General features: G+C 46.1%; 1 protein-coding gene across 1 annotated transcript in view; it reads right to left on the bottom strand.

Moving 5' to 3' along the window:
* LRRC3B (leucine rich repeat containing 3B) overlaps positions 1-15,644 on the bottom strand; it is an 89,097-nt gene extending 73,453 nt beyond the window's left edge. Inside the window, exon 1 of the mRNA XM_045903904.3 lies at positions 15,323-15,644. The gene's annotated coding sequence lies outside the window, so the exon portion shown is untranslated. The remainder of the gene's footprint in view (positions 1-15,322) is intronic.
* Between the last annotated feature and the right edge of the window lie 1,240 nt (positions 15,645-16,884).

Below are 16,884 nucleotides of genomic sequence, written 5' to 3'. Positions count from 1 at the left end.
ATTATATTTCTGTTGGAGAGTGCAGTTCCATTTAAGATGGTATAGAATGTGACTATTGAATATTGTCATTAAATATTATGAAACCATCTTGGAACATTACTTTATAGAGGGAAATGAGTGTTCCTCTATAAATTAGTCACCCCAGGGACTGCAGGCGGATTCCAAGGATGCTATCATTTTGGAAACTCAATCTTTTCCAGATCTCACCCCTACCTGTCTTCCCAATGATGGAGCAGCCTCCAGGACAGCTAATGAGTCCCTTCTGAAAAGAAGCCTCAGAATTTTCAAGTTCCAGTCTGGTGTTTACACACTTGATCACCGTCTACCTTTAGCAGCCTTACTTCAAATGACTTTGGCTTATTTCAAAACACCAGACCCACCCTTAAACAGCTTAAGAATTCATACTGATGAGACTATTCACAACATTATGCCATTGGCTCTCAAAGAAGACCCAATGCTCTACTGAATAAAGGCAAAAGCATCTCTCTCCAAAGAGACTAGTTACTAAGCCAACCACACTCTTTAGGTCGAATTCTAGCATGTTAAATAAATTACCAGACGGTAACGTTCTTTTCTAACCCCTTCTGTGGGTTTCATCTGTCTGAAAACTGCTCTCATTGTTATTTCCCATGTTATCAGGCATTGACTCACACCTTGAGGCAAGGGTTTTGACTTGGGGTTCATGGTCCCCCACTGAGAGGCCATGACTACAGTGCAGGGGATCCACAACCGTGGGAGGTCTTTTCTGACTTTCCCCCCACACTGATCAACAACTGGAATTTGGCATTTTCTTCAACTCTAAAGACAAGCAACAGACTACACTACTGTCATCAGTATCTGATATCACCAATAAAAATCACAGCTTTTTTTTTATATGTAGCAACACAGTTGTTCAGAAATCCTGAAATATCATTTATGCATATCACAACTTTAAAATCATAATAGTTAATTCCTCCTGCTCATAACCCCTCCTAATATAGAGAGACAATTATTGGTCAACTTCTCACCTAGTAGTCATTCAGCCACAAAAGGGAAAAGGTGCATCTTCTCACTCAGTGATCCAGACATCTGGGTTGTTTAATGGCTGCCCCATCTACACTTATTTATTCTTCGTGGATAAACAGAAGGAAGTCAACCATTTAGATCATTTGTTATAGTTTCGCAAAACTGGCCAGTCTAAATGAGAATGTTTAATTCTTCATAAGTTAGCACTGCCTTTTGAAATATGCCAGGTATGTGGGCTGCAAGTCTAGACCAGGCAAGTTCAAACACATCGCATGGTAAAGCTAACTACTGAAGTGTGTTATTTAAAGTGATATTTTTTTAATAGTGATGACAGATTTGGCAGTGATATAGGTCATGCATAATATTGTAAGTTCAGTGAGACAGAGATTCCAGTAATCCCTGAGAATCAGTGTTTTGTGGGTATTTTTGTTGTTGTTACGGTTCTTTGTAATCTTATGTACTTTAATTTTTACATTTAAAATATTTTTAGATTTAATTTAAACAAACTAAAAATGTTAATTTTACATTAAAAAATAAGAAAGAGTACATAGGTTTTACCAGACTTCCAAAAGGTAACATAGCAAGAAAAATGGTTAAAATCCCCTGAACTAGGCATTGCATTACTAATCCAGGACCCTGAACATCCATGTGTATTTACCAGAAACACCTGCTGCAGGTAGAATCCACAAATGTTACCTGGCACTGGTCACAGTCATGTTCATCACCCCTACTCCACCCACACTGAGGAGAAAGAAGATTTCTCTGAATTAGGGTCTACTGTTAATCAGCACCAAAAAAAGGCAAAGTAGAGAAAAGACCACTACTTTTTAAAAAGAAGTAAATGCACAATTTCACCTGTTAACACCATATAAGTTGATGATGAGTTAGAGGTTTTGGAGCTTGGGAAGTGAACAGTAACTTCTTAGTGACTCAATAAATTACCATTAATTTCTCTAGAAACCAGTTGGCTTTTCCACCTGCAACATGCAAAGTAAATTAAAATCTTGCCTATTATTACTGAATCTATTTCCCTCAGTTAAGTACAATATGAATGTATATTTAGAAACACTGCAACACCTTCCAATTTAAAAGAAAGCGATGTGGGGCTTATAGGGTAAAACCAGGCGAGGCAGCAGAAAGCAACGCAAGTTGAAGACCCATATTTCTCAGCACTGTTGTCCCAACATTTAGAAACACCCTGGCATAAAAACAATGCTGTCACTTTTGGAAATTTTGTTCTTTTTTTTTTTTTAACATCAAAAGCCAGCTTCAGCCCGCAATTTAATATTGTCAATACATTTTCTTCATTACACAACTGGCACACCAACTTTTACTAAGTACTTCACCCTTCAAATCCCACACCCACACATTCTGAACTCATCTGCACCCAGATATGAATAAAGATGAATAGCATCTTGAGGAAATAGCTTCTCCATTCTCCAATGGCAAAAGCTATGGAGCAAACACCTCACAGTGTCTGAAGGATTTCTCAGAGGAATGAGAAAAAACTCTAAAGCCACCATTTTGTCAGGAAAATTACGTCCTTCCATGGCAACTTGCCCATTAGGGATTTGAAATCCAAAGGGACCTCAGAATTCCTTTCCAATATAGAGGTTTGGTGACTTTCTTATAAAGAAATGACTTTTCTTTTTTCTTTCACTAAATTTCAGGCAATTAGGTTTTGGTAGGTCAGCAGCCCAACTCAGCATCTCTTTATGGAGAATGGTTCTAGGAGACCTTGATGAAATTGCAAATGCTTGGAAATAGTCACTTGCTTGCATGCTGGGTAAATAGGAAAGCATGCTGACTGTATTTATTTTACTATCATTATGTCTCCATGGGGTGGGCTAGTAAAAAAGTGCAAGCTGTTAACAGCTTGGTATATACATACATACACACACCCCACACACAGTATACTCAAAGATTTTATTTTTCCTTCATCTCAAACCATGAGTGCAGAAAATCCCCAATACTCGAAAGATTTTTTTTCCAAATGTTTGTTTCTAAATTGGATGTTTGTCACTCCATTCATTAGTGTTCGTTCATTCGACAAGTTGTTAATGAATGCCTACTACGTGCCTGGCTGGTGGTGAACATCACATACAGTGGTATAAACACAGGCAGGTCTTTGCTCAAAGAAATGTTTCACAAGGTGGCTAGGTGCCGAGACTAACCTATAGTAACCTCCCGTATTAGTCTTCTTGGGCTGAGGTAACAAAATACCACAGCCAAGGGGACAGCATGGCCAATATCTTGTAAGGGGTCTCTCCTTGGGTTCTAGATGGCCTTGTTCTTGCTGTATCCTCACAAGACCGCTCCTCAGTGGATGTGGGTGGAAAGAGAGGGGGCAACCTCTCTGGTATCTCTTCTTATAAAGGGCACTAATCCCATGATGAGGGGCCCACCCTCATGACCTCACCTAAACCTAATTACCTCCCACATACAGTCACGTTAGGGGTTAGGACTTTAATACCTCTTTACTGTCAAATGTGCTATGTCACCTATAATGTGAACTCAATAGACTTAACTGTTTCAAATCCATCTCAGAGGAGTAGGACTTTGGTTCCTCTGCGATTTGGCTGCTGCAGTGGTTAGGGCTGAGGACCCCAGACACCAACAAAGGATGAGAGCTCAGCAGCACCAGACACCTCAGTCCTGAAGACCCAGTGGTTTGGGGTTTAGAGGAGAGTAAAATAAACTCAGGTCAGCATCTAAAGCAGAAATCATAAGATCTCTGCAGTGAGGTCAAGATCCAGAAATGATATGCTTTTAAAAATCAGGTGTCCTTATTTCCTGCCTGCCTCTTTGAAGCTCCTCATGATCAAGTTCAATCAGGCAATACAGCGAAACAAATAAAAATAACACAAAATTTCAGAATAACAGAAAGATTCAATGTATTATACTAGGCCTGAGGTTTTCACAAAGCTGCAATTACAGAGCGCTTTTAACCAGGCCTGAGGAAGTAGGCTAGCTGCATACTCACCCTTCTGCTACGGGAAAGCCAACATCCACCCGGCCCGGCCCCTCGACTAGAAATGATCTGACTCTTCCAAGGTTCGATCATTTCCTTAAAAGCCTATATGATCAAAGCCAGCCTGGAATGGACAGGGATCAAAGAGGAGAAATTCCAGAAATCCAAGTGCAGGCTTTGACTCTGACTAAGACTTCGTGCAGCTGACTTCCTTTCAGACAATTCTCTGCCACCTCAAAGAAACCACCAGCACATATCACAGAGGTTGAATGCACCTTTCCCCATGGTCCTGAGTCCATGCAGAAGCAATCAATAACTTTCAGCTGGAACTCTGACATACAGACTTCCAAAATGGAATGTTAAGCTCCTTCATGTTTTTCACAGAATGAAGGGGTAAAAACACTCCTACATTGCTCTTCCCCCATCTAGTGTCAAAATTGAAAAGGCAGGTAAGGACATTCAGGTATCTTTGGGTGACTTAATTCACGCTTGGGGCTGTGCACATAGCACACAGAGCCTGGGAATAATTCTAACGTGTGTCTGGTTCTTTGCAAGGGCTTTTATCTCCATAGTCCAAAAGGATCCTTACAGTAAGTTACGTGGGATGAGAAATATGATAGCCATTTGGTAGAAACCCGGGGCTCAAAGAGTCAAAGGGACTCTCACCTTCGGTCACACAGTTAATGGCAGAATTCTATTCAAAAGAGAAATTCCAAGTGCAGATTTTATTATCATCACACCAGCTTGGGAACTAGAACTCCATTCATCATCACACCAGCTTGGGAACTAGAACTCCATTCGTCATCACACCAGCTTGGGAACTAGAACTCCATTCGTCATCACACCAGCTTGGGAACTAGAACTCCATTCGTCATCACACCAGCTTGGGAACTAGAACTCCATTCTTCTGCAGGAGGCTGGATACAGCCTGCGGATGTGTTCTGTGTTTTGTTTTGTTCTGTTTTTAATTGAATTAGTTCAACCATTAAGCTTCAGGAGTTTTCCCATAAAAATCTGGATTTCTGACTTTTTTGTAAAAACCAAAGCTCAGATCTGTCCTCATGCAGGCAAAGGAAGAGCAGAGCTAAGAGGAGACTGGCCTGAGGAAGTGAGCCTTCGGCTCAGGTCTTGATCCCAGGGTCCTGGGATCGAGCCCCACATTGGGCTCCCTGCTCGGCAGGAAGCCTGCTTCTCCCTCTCCCACTCTCCCTATTTGTGTTCCCTCTCTCGCTGTCTCTCTCTCTGTCAAATAAATAAATAAAATCTTAAAAAAAATCTTAAAAAAAAAAAAAAGACTCCCTCTCCCTCCATGGGCTCATGCTCAGCTACACAAGACCCTAGCAGGTCATGCTCTTCCCACTTCCGTGACTGTGCTCACATGACTTCCTTCCCCTGGGATGCATCTGTCTGTCTTGCCAGTTTGGTAGGAGTATGAGAGCAATCTTTCAGAATTCAATTCAAAGGCCCCCGGCTCCATGAAGTCAGTTCTTGGTATCCCTGGAAGAACTAACTGGCCTTTGTTCAGGGCTCTTAAATACTTTCTTGTGTTATTTTATTAAACCTGTTTTCATATGTGCATATTCAGTATTGGGCACATAGTAGGCAATCAACAACGTTTTGATTGATACTAAAAACAAAGAAGTAAGTAGTACTTACCATGTGCCAGACACTGTTCTGAGCACCTTATACACAGGAACTCATTTCAGCCTCACAACATTTCGCATAGAGAAAATGGAGGCCTATGAAAGGTTGAGACATTTTCTTGGAGTCACTCAGCTTGCTGTTAAGTTGCAGAAGGGGAATAAGAACGGAGTCTGGCTACCTCTGGATAGATGGGTGGATGAAAAGATGGAAGGGAGAGACAGAAGAAAGGAAAGAGAAAGGGAAGGAGGGAGAACCAGGCAGGTGAACTGTCAGGAAGAGGGAATGGCATGTTCTGTGGCAGGAACTGTAAGGCTGTCGGTGGGGGCAGGGGCAGTGTGTGTGCTGATAAATTTTAACAGCAGATTCTCTGGGAATAAAGAGCCCTGCTTTGCAGTATCTGTTTCTGTGGTGTCAATAATCCTACCAGATGGAGATTCTGAGCTATCAACATGATATCACTGAACACAGAGTTGGAAAGAGGAAGGGTGACGAGTTGGTGGTACTCCCCAGTATGAACTCCTCAGCTGGAACACACCAGGGTACAGGATGTGCCCTGGAAAGTGACCGAGGATGAGACAGGTAGGACCAGGTGAGGAAGGAGCTATTAAGTCATACTAAGGATGTAATTTCCTGGACGCAACAAGGAGTAATTTGCCAGTTTTTAGCAGGAAGTGACACATCACACGGTTATGAAGATGGACACACATTCAAAACTTCAGGAACCCCTCCTTCATCTTTCCTACAGCTTTCCTGAGTGACAATTATGGCTGCAAGGAAACCTATCAATGATTCTACCCTTTCTTTACTCTATCCCTTTACCCACCAGCTATACTTCCTTCTACCACTACCCCTGACAACCACCACCATCCCCTTATTCTGGGCTCCTGGGCTCCGGGGGTCAACAGACTCTCAGGACTGTCGAGTGTAGTGTCTACCTATCACTATTGGTTCTGTGGCATGTCAGGGCTGGGAGGCCTAAGCAAAGAAAGTGAGCTTGAACCAGCTGAACAGGAAAGCCATCATAGGGAGTATAAATAAAACAATGCCAGATGCGCCCTTGACATTACAGACCACAGAGCTGGTAGGGGCTCTAGAAAGCCTCCAGTTCACTGGGGAAGTAGAGCAGAGGGCAGTCAACTTAACCAGCCCAAAGATATCAAGCTGGTTAAGGTCAAAGCTAGAAGTAGAATGAGGTTGCCTGGTTCCCAAATACTCCACCTGCATATAAAGAGGAGGTTTTCTGAAATGTTGCCTCCCCCTGCAAAGTCAAAGGTTTTCTTAGGAGAGCTTTTTCTACTGAGCAGGTTCTACTTCACCAAATAGAACAAGTGGAAACATGGTGATCTCCAAGATCAAGGACATCCTGTCATCTTCTCACAACAAGGGACAATATGAGCGATCTGTTTAGAAAACACTCTCTGACCACATTCCCCTCTCTATCACTCACAGCCTTATTATCCAGCTTAAGAATTCTCCAGATCTGGACATTTTCCCGTGGGTCTCCATCCACCTGCCTGCACTGAGGCCACTTCCTGATAACCAGGAAGTGGGCAGGGAAAGGAAGTGCACCTTTCAAAGCCATTGTGGCAGCTCTGCTTTGGGGGAAAAAATCGTTGGGGGGCGGGGACTTAAAACTTTCAGCTGATATGAAATGCAGTCTGATAATTCAACCTCACGTCAGGTGAAGCTAGCCAAGGCTACATACAGGGCATGGAGCCAAGGCAGCCATCGGGAACTGAAATACAGGCCGATATTCATCTAGCCAGGAGCCAGACTCTGCTGCTTCTCCAAGGAAGCCCATTTTCTAGTTCTTACAAAGGCATCCCACAGCTTGCTTGTGCCCCTGACCTGTGACTCTCTTTCTGCTGAAGGTATCCTTTATTTGCCAATGCCCACCAGTATCTATAACCATGATCCCTAGGAATAGGGCAGGTAAAGCCAGTTCCTGTGGCCAGAAAAGTGAAAATTGGTCCAGAGAGAGAGAGATCCCAGAGAGATAAAAGCAGCTAGGAGGACCCTGTTACAACTTGCCCACGCCTGTTCCAATGCACACCTACAGTGTTAGCTGAAGATACTAAAGCATATGGGTTTGGGGTTCCTGGGGTCACAGACGTCTAGAGCATCTATCAATAGAATTCAAGTGATCCACAAACTTGAATGGGAAAAAAGTGACAACTTTGTTTACTAACTTTGAACTACCATTTAGTATTTCATTCCATTATGAATGCAGGCTACAAACCTGACATGTAGTAGTAGAACCAGCGATTTTGCCACTGATATAAATCAGATATTTTCGTATCAGAATACAGGTGTTGGAGTTATCTCGAATCAGCTTTGCTGCTGATTCCTACTTAGAAGAGATGGTAGCCATCCGTCCCACCAATAGATCTTGTTGTTACATATACATCAGCAGGTCACAGTGGGGTGTGTGTGTGTGTGTGTATTGTGTGTGTGTGTGTGTGTGTAGTGTAGTGTTATAATCATGTGCATTGCATTTTAAGAATTTAAACACATCATTCTGGGGTCCCTAAGATTGGCAGACTGCCAAAGGGCTGCAAGGCATCAATGAGATGAAGAGCCCTTGGCCTGGTGATTGAGGAGCCCCATTAACAAGGGACAGGGGAACGTATGAGACCATGCCCTCTGGCTGAGCAGCTAGCCTGCCTGCCTTTGTGTTGACCTAGACCTTGAGGAATTATTTGGGTACATTATTTTTCCTTGTACACTTCTTTAGCTCTTTATCACTCCTGTTCACTTTCTTTAGCCCCTGATTTCTAGGCCTTTTAATCTTACCCTTCAGGTTTGGCTTACTATCAAAATCTCATTTCGTCTTTCTGCACTAATGGCTGGGTTCTCTTCCTTCGGGTGGTCTGTTTTCCCTCTTGGCCTTCCTTACCCCTTCTCTCCTCCGCCTACCCTCTGAGGCATCTCGGTTACCTCTCTCGGCCCTCCTAACCTGACTGGCTATCAGTCATCCCTCCTTTTTGGGTTTTGCAGTAGATGCTTTGGACACCAAGAATCTACACTATACCCTGCATTAGGGAAGGGAATGAATTTTGTCTACAGGACGTGTTTCTAAGAAGCAACCAAAAAACAGACTGACCACCTGGACAAAGTACAACAAAACATTCCATGGTAGGAGAGTACCCTACCTTCGCCAACCCAAACTTAAATATAATTTATAGGAGGATGGAAGACATTCCTGCTTAATAATCCCTGATGACCAGATACCTAGGGAAGGTCAGCAGACTGGACCAGGAGTCTTCTGAGTGCATACATTCCCAGAGTAGCTAAAGGAAAGTATACTGCTTAGTCACTGCTGACAGGGTGAGCCCTCTGTAAGCAGACCTAGACCAGCATCGCTTTTCTAAATCAGAAGTGATGAGGTTAGACTAGAGAAAAAGCCAGTGTGATTTCATGACCTTTGTGCTTTAGCTTTGGACAAACATGCAAGTGCACTGTACCTCCTCCCTGCCCTCACCAGGGGAAATATTTGTCCTGAAATAGCCAACTCTCCCTGCAAGGTATTGAATACTCACATGTAGACTGAAAATTATATCAATGGCCTAAAATAGAAAGGAAGAAAGAAAAAAAAGGAAAGAAAGAAAGAAAAGAGAGAGAGAAACAAAGAACCTAATCTGCATTTGAAAACATACCTTAGTTTTGTCAACTATTAATCTGTGTTTGAGCATGGCTCACAATATTTTATTTTTTTATTTTGTTTCTATTTTATTTCTAAGAAAAGGCACAAATCTTAAAAAAAAAAACCTCTCTGAGAGTATATGACACTTACATTGGACAGTTGCTAACATAAAAAGCAGCTCAGAGAACTTAGGATAAATTGAAACTACACATTTTCTTTGAGCCTCTTGAAGAAAAAAATAATCTTTTTATCAGTGTGGTTCTTTTTTAATATTTGTTCATTTGTTTATTTTAAATGAATTATACCACCCTTACAAGAAACTCATCCCTTTTGAGAAAATCGTATGTTCCAAGCCTGTTAGCTCTTAAGAAGATTGCAGACTTCATTCTCACATACAATGGACATTTCTAGGTCATGTTGCAATGTATTAATTCACTAGCTTTTTATGAAGCATGTATAGTTATATACTAGTATGTCAGATATAAGAGCTTCCCTCATGGTTCCCAACCACTTGTAGAATAAAGCTCATCAAGGTCACAATCTGCAGATAAAATATTAAATTTATTGATCATATGGAATATTCAAACTTAAATATAAATTAAGGTATTAGATATTTATTTAAAAAAATCCATGAGGGTAAAGCTTCTCGGGTTCTACTTAGTGATCCTTTTTTTTCCCCCTGCCAACATCTTCTTCAAACTCCACAGAGACTTATTATGTGGCTTCTCTTGTTATTTAAAGTAGGTCAAGTTCAGATGCTCTGGTCCTTGATTATTTTTTTTTTTTATTTTCAAATATCTAACCCAAACTGAGAACTTTGATTCATGCTATGTATTGCTCAATAAGTGTATTCATTGTGTTCCAAATAAAAGGGCTTCGTTTTTTCATAACCTTTCCCCCAGAACATGTTGTTTAACGCATAATTGTTATTCTGCCAACAAACTGCAATCAGTTTATATGATTTAAGGTAAATACATGCAAAAGGAATTGTCCCAGCAGAAGTGTTGTGTGGGCCCTTTAACACTCCACCACATAGGAGCCACAGTAAACTAGGCAGAGAGCATGACTACCATGCCCATCACAGAAACAGGATGAGGCTCCAGCTAAGTCTCCTATCATCCCTGAAAAGATATGAGTTGGGAACCAGGATGTCTGCCCAGATCAAAAAGGATTCTTCTTCCTGTGCTTCCTAAAACAGAGACCATTTCTTTTGAATTTTGTCATACCTGATTTCAATGTTACGTCTTTTTTCCTCTCACATTGCTATAATTTAACTGAACCAGCATCCCACCTTCAGAAGGCTACTCTTCTAGGATAATTTGATTTTTCATGGTTCTCCCTTAAGATTAGTGTAACTATGCATATTTTTTCTGACTCACATAAGACAATATTCATTTCTTTTTTTTTTTTTTTTTTGACAGAGAGATAGAGAGCACAAGTAGGCAGAGAGGCAGGCAGAGGGAGAGGGAGAAGCAGGCTCCCCGCCGAGCAGGGAGCCTGATGCAGGACTCGATCCCAGAACCTCGGGATCACGACCTGAGCCCAAGGCAGCCGCTTAACCAACTGAGCCACCCAGGAGCCCCGACAATATTCATTTCTAATAAATTCTCTAGAAAGTGAATGCTTCCCTTGAGATAACTGGGGACTCTGGGATTTAGATCAGTCAACCCAACACAGATAGCAAACTGAGGTGGTGGGTAGGTGGGGAAGGGGGAAGAAGAGCATCTCTTAGTGCAGACTCTCCATGGCCATTCCTGTCACCCCAAAGCCCTTTATCAGCCAGGCCTCCATAGACTCCCCACCCCAGGTTCTTGATAGCACTGTCCCCCCACCCCCGACCACCTTTTCCTCCTCCACCCCGATTCACTGTCTGAGGGCTTCTGTCCTGGCTTGCCACAGCATCAGGGATGGAAATCCTATTCCAGGGGACATAAAAGGCACCAAGTTTCCACTATCTGTCTGCCTGTAATTCTTACCCCTCATGTGATTCTGAGAAACAGGCTTTTCCCAGTCCCCCTCTCTGTTTACTCCAGCTGACTTTTTCTTGATTTGTCTCCAGGGGCAGGACATCCTGATACTATAGCTACAGAGAAAAGACAGGGGATGTTCTTAGAAACCAGAATTCTGTCCTACAAGAATGCCTAGGGGTATATGGAATCCCTAAATTGCTGGAGAGGTCCCTTTGTTATAGGGGCCCAGTGGGTGAGAAGGTGGCAAAGAACTTTTTTCCCCTTTCTGACCCCCAAGTATATCCACTAGAAAGATACTGTTTTGCCTCAGATTTCTGTTTTGCATCAGCCTGAGGCTTGACCCAAGGGTCAGAAAACCAGAAGAAATAATACCAAATTATTTCATTGTATTCAAGAGGATTTCTCTTATTTTCCCAAATATTTGGGCGTGAGGACAGACAGAACTATTCAATTTGACAAAAAGACTGCTAAAATGATTGAAAATCCATTTAATTTTATTTAGAGTCATCTAAAGGTTTGCATGGTTAGTTAGATTCTGTTGATCTGAAGGCGTATATGTATTGGGTTGCAACATTTTTACAAATGAGCCACATTTGTGATGGTTTATCCATTATATGACAGTTACTTTTCCTGGTTATGCTGATTGAGGCATTTATGAAAAATAGAAAAGTGAACTTTTCTTAATAAACAAGTTTTCTCCTAATTAGTTTTAAGAGGCTGAAAAGCAACAGCAGTGGATGTAATCTGTTCATGCATCAACATAGTTTATTTTGACCAAGAATCAGAAGACAGTGCTTCTAGTACTAGTTATGCTAGGAACACACTGAATAGCCTTGAGCACATCACCAAATCTCCTCCCTACCTCTGGATTGGGAGTAGCGCTATCTGAGGTCCCTTTAGCTCTAATATTCTGTGATTCAATCACTAGAAAGGTACTCATTTGCAAAAAAAAATATTTCTACAGTTTGTGACTATAGAAATCTCTGTGCACCTTTGAATTCCCCCCTTGCCAGTTCTCCTCATATTTAAAAAGGGAATGTCTACCAAAAGGTCCAGAAAAGAAGTCCATTGCCAGAGGCTAATTCCCTAAATTTACTTCCAGTACCAGGATCTCATCCTGCCGAGATGCACCCCCAACAGACTCCGAGAGGGGCAATATGCACCATCAGTCTCCCCAGTGCCATAGGCAAGAACTGGAACTTATATAGCATGCCCCTGGGGTCTGGAGTAAAGGGCTGGAGCCCTCACCCATACTTCCTTGTGGACAAAAGGTCTTCAGTACCAAATGGGGCTGAGAGCTTGGAGCATACCCAGTGTTCTCCACCCACAAGAACTAACCACCTTCACAACTTATTGGCTGGATGACAACAAGCAAATAACTTAATTTCTCCATGGCTTAGTTTTCTCACCCATAAAACTGGGGAAAATAACTTCATCGTCCAGGGTTGTTGTGAAGAGTAAATCTAAAACAGTTGATGCAAAATATCAAGAATAGTGCCTGGCACAGAGTAAGAGCTCAGTAAATACGAGCGCTGATTATTATTATTATTATTATTATCATCATCATCATCATCATCATCATCGTCCTGTCCCCCAGGATAGCTCAGCAACGGTGAAGGGACACTTTGGTGTGGATTTGAAGTCTTCCTTCAAGAGTTACAGGAAGGACATGTTCCAACCTGTTTCTAGGGAAGTGGTCTGAGCACAAACCCAGGTAATAAGCATCCGAAAAGAAATGGGCCCTGGGGTGTCGGAAGCTAACTCATCCGGGGTGACGGACTTAATTCTGGGATCCTACCTCAGGTATCCAGGTACTTCGGAAGAAGCCAACGCTCTATCCCCCCGCGATGCCTGGCCTGTGAGGGTGTGGCCTTTGTGCTCAGGAGCTGCACCGGGAGTCTGCGCTGAGGGAATCCCCGTTCCCGCTCCTTGGGGCTCTGAAGCTTGCCGCGGCGAGACTGGGAGCTCGCTGCTCCAGGGGTACCCCAGGATGGGAGTGACCGACCTCAGGATTCCTCGGCGGAGCCCTGACGAGTCGACGTCTCTTCCGGAAGGGTCTGGCCAAAGCGTGGGGCCCAGAAAAGGGGAATGCGCGGAGCTCTGCTCTCTCCCCGCTGGTTACAGGAGAGCAGCAGACTTATGCAGGGCAACCGCAGAGACGGCTGTGCCCCTAAAAGCCTGCACGTGGGAGGCCTGAGCAGGCAAGGCCAGAGGGTTTTAAACAGCTCCAGAACCCACGCAACCTCCAAATTCTTCTACGGGCCAGTAGGAACCGGGAATCGGACTCTCAGCCAAAGGTGCTCCTTGGAGAGGGGCGTGCACCTCCTCAGAGAGAGAAGGGTTAAAAGAGGTGCTTCCAGGCCTTTGGTAGCCCAGTGTGTTCCCCAGCTGGACAAACGGAGCCTGGGGAACTGCCCGTTCTTTGCAACGGCAGTCTAGGTCCCCTCCCGCAGATGGTCTTCCATTCCAGATTGCTGGAGTGCAAAGGAGGAAAGAGCCTTGCCTTCCCGCATCCGCCAAAGCGTCTGGAGCAACCAGAAAGATCTACCTAGGGGCCCAAACGTGGACAGACCCACCTGTGCCCGGGGTCCCCGGGCCTGGAAGCCAAGTCTCCCCTTACCTGGTGCCCACGCCCCCTCGCCTGCCCCGCACGCCCTCCAGCTCTGCGCTCTGGAGCCTGCAGAAGCAGCGTGGGGCTCCCCCACTCCTTCGCTCCGCCCAGGTGCGATTTGCGGAGGGGCGGGGGGGAAAGGTGGCTCCCACTGCAGCCTCCGCCCCTGCACTCTCCTCCAACCTGTTCGAACCCCTGTCTACTGGCTAGGCGCTGGGGACTCCCCCCTACTCCGCACACACGCCTCCCCTGGGGGCCAGGAATCCCCTTCCCACCCTGCGGCTGTGCAGACCTCTTTGACTCCGAGCGCGGGGCAGGAAAGATGGGCGTGGGTCTACGGACGCGGCTGTGGAGGTGGAAGGGTGTATAAGTGGGTGCCGGAGAAAGGAGCGGACCTCTTAGAGCCTGGAAAGGCATCCCTGGTCCATGATCCGATCACTCAGTCACCGCCTAAGATGCCAACGCATTCAGAATCTCGCCGGGAGGTTTGTTTCTCCTGGAGGGGAAGATCGCCCCATCCCAGGCACCCAGAAGCCTGCCTTCCCAGGTCCCCCTCGGGCTCTGGCATTCCAGGGCTCCATTCTGACTCTCTGCGCCTCTCCAGGTGCCCAGCCCCTCCCCCATCTGTATTTACACACCCGGGCCAGAGCCCTCAGGACTCAAATCCTTTTTCCTCCACGTCAGGTGACCGCTCGGAGCTGGCACCTTGCCCACTTTAAAAAAGCAGAGCCCTTTGGTACCCTTTCAACCAGATCTATCCCCGACCCTCGGTTTCCTCCCCCACCCCTCCAGCAACATTTCCCTCCCCAAACGACTTACTTCACCCACCCGGATCTGCACTAGCCGTTCCCGCGGCGCACAGCCGCAAGCCACTCCAAGGGTTTCATTACCGAGTTGGGGGTGGCATTCGCAAGGATGGACCGGCTCCCGCCGTACTAGACAGAGCCCCAAGGGTAGCCGCAGCCTTCCCCCTCCACCCCCCACGACCCACCCCTCCTATTTCATTATCTCTGCTCCTATCCAACCCCCACAGGCAGGATGAGCACTGCTGGGTCCCAAACCCTCGCCTCTCTAGCGGGAGCTGCAGGGAGTGAAAAGTCGACTAGCAAGAACACCGAGAGAGAAATGGGCAGATGCAAACGTCAGGGGGTGGTAGTGGGGGAGGACTGGGGGAAGGGCGCACGCGAGAACTAGACGTGCAACTTGCACGGCACGGGGTGAGCACCGCGCAGGGAGGGGGGCACAAAAGTTTGCAGACTATTGCACGGCAGTCGGCTGCACGCGAACAGAGGGTCGACTCCCCTTCGCTAGAAGGGGGTCTCTAACAGGATCGGCGCCAAGGGGACCGGAGGTTTGGACATGGCTCTGACCTGGGGTGACAGTTCCCCTCTACTTGTTATGGAAGGGATGGCCTAGGCACCCGGGCAGAGGGACGACACCGCGCTTTGCGAAAAAAGCAACAGGCGGCTGCACCTTACCTTGCGCCAGTCCCGGGCCGGGGTGGCTGCTCCATCCTCGTGGCGCAGGGAGGAGGCGTTGGATGCGTATGCCTGGGGGTGTGCGCCGCCAGAACTGCAGCGGCCGCTCTTCCCACTCGGCTGCTCGCCGGGCTGCCCACCCCGAACCGGGCCGGCCGGGAGGGCTCGTTCCGGGTCGCGGCGGCGGCGGTAGTGCGCGGCGGCTGGAGCGCGGGACGCGGGCAGTGCGTGGCTAGCTGGCGTCCTCTGGCGCCTCCGCCGAGCGAGGGCGCGGCCCCGGGCGGCCGTGCGGAGCACCGCTGGGCTCCCGCTTCTGCGGCGGCTGCTGCAGACCCTGCGCCCGGCCCCGGAGCCTCGCAGGAGGAGGAGACAAAGACGCGAGGGAGGCGAAGCGCCGCTCGCCCAGATGGATCGTCTCAGTCACTAGAGGGGAATCGCCTCCAAACCCCGGCTGGGGAGGAGGGAGGAGGGGCGAGGAGGCAGGGGACTGGAAAAGCAGCGGGGAATGAACGTGACAGTCGGAGCCCTGCCGCCGCCTCGCCGGTGCTGCCCTGTTGCCACCCGGGTGGAGGGTCGGGAATGGAGAGGGAGGGCGGGGGCTGAGCGTTTGCTGCTGGAGGAGAGGAGCTGAGGTGGGAGTATTGGCTCCCTCCGCCTCCCTTGCCTTCATTCGTCGCCCCCCCCCCCCCCCCCCCCCGTGCATAGCTCCACTCTCAGGATGCTATGGCCCCATTCTTTCTCCTGTTTTTCTAACTACTGAGATCAGAGCTGAATAAAACTGGCAGAAGAAGCATAACGTGGTGGTGATGGGTTGATCGTCCTCTAATGGGGAAAAGGCGAATGCTTAAAATCTATTTGACAAATGATTGCCTACTGGGTGCCAAGTACTGTACTAGGCTGTTCTGGGTAAGATGAATAAAGTGAGATATTCCCCCTCCAAGGCTCTATGATTGAAAATCAGAATGATCCTCTGCAGTTCCTGAAGCCCCAAGTTTTGGGGATGAGTCGTGGCCCCTGATCCCCACCCCAACCAGTCCAGTTTCCCAAAGCAGAAGGTGTTCGAAGAATTGAATTTGCCTTCCCATTGCAGGGATGACTGAATGTACAGCCAAAATGGAGTGTGTATAGTGTATATAGATCCTAAGAAAGTACGTGTGTGTGTGCGTGTTTGTTAGGATTAAAGCAAATTACTGCTTTTAGTAGTTCATATGTCATGATTTAAATTATTCATCAGATCTGCACCTAAATAAATAAATGAATAAACAAACAAGCAATTTGGGCCAGATGAACTGGTCTTCCAGCCTCTACAAATACCACCTTCTTTGACAGCCCTTTTCTACAGCCCTAAGCCTTTACTTTGGGCAGAATTAACTTCTCCCCTTCTCTTTGCTGTCACTATCATACTTGCCAATCACTTGCAGAATTCACATACTTACAGATTTTTTTATGGATTTCTACTGCTTTACTCACCTGTATTACTGCCTTTTTTTCTCCTTTTTTAGGAATCCGCTGCAACATCCAGCCTTGTTTTGTAGCTAATGGGTACTCAAGGAAAGCTTAAC

This window comes from Mirounga angustirostris, unplaced genomic scaffold (assembly GCF_029215605.1).
Source record: "Mirounga angustirostris isolate CCGP_5_RB_7025 unplaced genomic scaffold, mMirAng1.0.hap1 SCAF_1, whole genome shotgun sequence".
Taxonomy (NCBI): domain Eukaryota; kingdom Metazoa; phylum Chordata; class Mammalia; order Carnivora; family Phocidae; genus Mirounga; species Mirounga angustirostris.
This window is presented reverse-complemented; position numbering and strand designations above follow the sequence as displayed.